The sequence below is a fragment of the Camellia sinensis genome, chromosome 11 (genome assembly GCF_055761805.1).
Source record: "Camellia sinensis isolate YWXY chromosome 11, ASM5576180v1, whole genome shotgun sequence".
In the NCBI taxonomy this organism is placed as follows: Eukaryota; Viridiplantae; Streptophyta; class Magnoliopsida; order Ericales; family Theaceae; genus Camellia; species Camellia sinensis.
In genome coordinates, this window is record NC_138971.1 from 14,501,284 (window position 1) to 14,504,660 (window position 3,377).

Below are 3,377 nucleotides of genomic sequence, written 5' to 3' on the forward strand. Positions count from 1 at the left end.
ATCATGCATCGAAATGCGTGATTGATGGCTCGAGAGTCGAGCACTACACTTCTTTGAGCTTTGAATATCATAAGGGGTGTAGTTGCACAACATTTTCTTGCAAATGTATTGCCATGCCTCTGTTTGTACTCTGCTATAGCAAAAGGAGCAGTTTACAGGAAAAAATGGCCGATCGGCTATCTGGTGTGCCGATCGGCTAGAAATGTTTGGCCGATAGCCTCATATTTGGTCGATGACCATTATCTACTGGCCGATGGCCACCCTTCTTGGCCGATGACATCTCAGAATGTCCATGAGGTAGGTCAGATGCATCACAGAAGTTGGCATATTGTTCAGAGGTGTAAAACAGTGCAAACAGAGGCAACATGAGGCATGGCAACAAATTTCCGAGTGAAGCCGACCGAGCATGTATCTCTTCATCGCCCGCGAGGCCATTTCGGTATTCATGATTAATTCGTGTAATTTAATCATTTAATTGGATTTGTAATATTCATTTAGCTTAGTGTAGCTATTTGTTTCAATTTGGATTGTAATAATTAATTAGTTTGTTAGTTAATTAGTTTTGGTGCTATAATAATTAGTCTAATTAGATTATTAGATTAGTTAGAATAGCTTAGCGTAGCTAATTTGTATTATTCATTCGGACCCTCCGTCGAGAGGCGAATTTTGTAATAAGTGTGCGTGAGTGTGTGAATGTCTTCCAACCCCACATCTTTCTCCCTTTTATTTAACCGCTTACAATGGTTAGTTCTAGGTCATGTTTTGATTAGCATCCTTATGCTTGCATGCGTGCATCCATTCATCTGTCTTACATGCATCGGGCTCAGCGCATCATACAAACTGCATTGTATTTCAATTCCTATTTGAATACATGTATCAAGTTGCATCTCATATGTCATCTTAGAATAGCCGAGCCTATTTTAGTTGTATTTTTGCATGTGTTGCATTAGGCATCTTAACATGAACTAGGATCATGCATTGATTACTAACTAGTTGTTGTTTTGGCTTAGAGTACACTGTAAGTGTTTACGCTTTAGCATCTTGCATGAGTGTGAGTGTTGCCATGATAGCATGCTTGCCATGAGGCTAACTGCTTAAGTGTTTAATTGCATGAATGCCTGTGGATGAAGGTTGGATTGCTTGAATTGGAACAATTCATCAAAATGCGAGTTTTAAGCCCACTTTGAGGGTGGCAAAATCATATTTTCTAAGCCCACTTGAGGGTGGCAAAATCCACGTCTTAGCCGACTTGCGAGTAGCACCTTCAAACCATTTTCAAACAAACAAACATGAGATGTTTTGTTCCAACTTAGGCGATCTAGTCTGTACTTGTGTGTTGTGCGCATCACATAGTAATTCTAGGCTAATAACCGGAATAAGGACGCATGTGTTTTCAAAAATAAAATATCATGTTAGTAAAGGCCGATCTTTGATCGGGCGAGCGGGGGTGCCCATTGCATGACCTTCCCCTCTCCTACCCAAGTTCTCGAGCCGAGATAACTTTGGTGATGACGGACATGCGGCCTTAGGCACGAGTCAGGGTTTCCTAAATTTTTCAAAAATAAAACATTTAGGTGGCGACTCTGTATCTGCAAAGCAGTCCATGTTTGGCACTTCTTTATAAAAATCAGTTTTCCAAAACGATTTGCCGGATTTGGACTCTTTGGTGATTTATCGGTTTCACATTGCACTTTGTGAAATTAGATTCAGAACCGTGACTTTGAGTCCGAACTGTAGTAGCTAATGAACAAAATAGATTTCGCGCCGTTCGCGCGCGGAGCTGGGACGTTTGGGCATGTCTACAGAGAGGCAGAAACAGTAGAAATTGAAGACGAGGACATGGAAGTTATAGATGATGTCGACAAAGAACCAGTCGAGAAGAGTGATTAAGCCATAAAGAAAATTTTGGTCCAAGAAGGGGATGAAGAGCGCTTCTTCCTTCTCGGCTCAGGCTTGGCTGAGAATGAGGAAAGAGAGTTGGAAGCTTTCTTACGGGCCAACATAGAAATATTCTCCTGGACGCCATACGAGATGCTAGGCATTGACCCCAAGGTCATATGCCATATGCTCAATGTAGATAGGTCGGCTAAACCAGTCATCCATCGAGCGAGGAGGCCGATGTTGATGCATGTTGAGGCTGTAGAGGAAGAAGTGGATAAACTGCTGGAAGCCAAAGCCATTCGTGAGGTGAACTACCCTACTTGGTTGTCTAACACCGTGGTAGTGAAAAAGAAGAACGGCAAGTGGACGGTTTGTGTTGATTTCACCAGCTTGAATAAGGCTTTCCCCAAGAACAGTTTTCCACTTCCCAAGATTGACCAGTTAGTAGATGTCACTTCAGGGCATGGAAGGATGAGCTTTCTAGATGCTTACAGGGGATACCACCAGATAACAATATATCCCCCTGATGAGGAGAAGACTGCATTTATCACCCCAAAAGGGTTGTATTGTTTTAGAGTGATGCCTTTCGGGGTTGAAAAATGCAGGAGCAACTTACTAGAGGTTGGTAACCAAGATGCTCAGACATCTGATTGGCAAAACAGTAGAAGTGTACATCGATGACATGGTCATGAAGACCAAAGAACTTGAGAATCAACTGGCCGACTTGAGGGCAGTTTTTGATGTTCTGAGAATATATCAGCTTCGACTTAATGCTTCAAAATGTGCATTTGGAGTCGGGTCTAGTAAGTTCCTAGGGTACTTGGTTACTAGAAGGGGCATTGAGGCAAGCCCGGATCAGATCAAGGCTATTCTTGACTTGAAGAGCCCGACGTCGACAAAACAAGTGTAGATGTTAACTGGAAGGGCCGCAGCCCTGAACAGGTTTATAAGTAGAAGTTTGGATAAATGTAAACCATTTTTTAGTTTGTTAAAGATGGCCACAGACTTTTTATGGACAGAAGAGTGCGAAGTCATCTTGGCCGACTTAAGACGTACCTGACTACAGCCCCAGTTCTATCAAATCCAGTACCTGAAGAAGAGTTGTTTTTATACTTGGCAGTTTCAGAGCACACAGTAAGTATAGTGATGATCAGAGAAGAGAAAGAAGAACAAAAGGAAGTATACTACGTGAGTAAAACCCTAGCAAGTGCAGAGACCAGGCACTTACCCTTGGAGAAGTTGGCACTAGCCTTGGTGATGGCTTCGAAAAAATTGAATCACTACTTCCAAGCCTACAAGATTATGGTACTAATTGAGCATCCTTTGAAGTCCTTACTGCAACTAGGAGATCTAACAGGCAGGGTGGCCAGATGGCCAGCAGTGTTGGGCCAATATGACTTAGGGTATAGGCCCAGAATAGCAATTAAGGGCCAGGTTCTGGCCGACTTTGTGGCCGAGTTCACCCCTGGTGCCATTCTGCGTCGGACTCCAGTGAG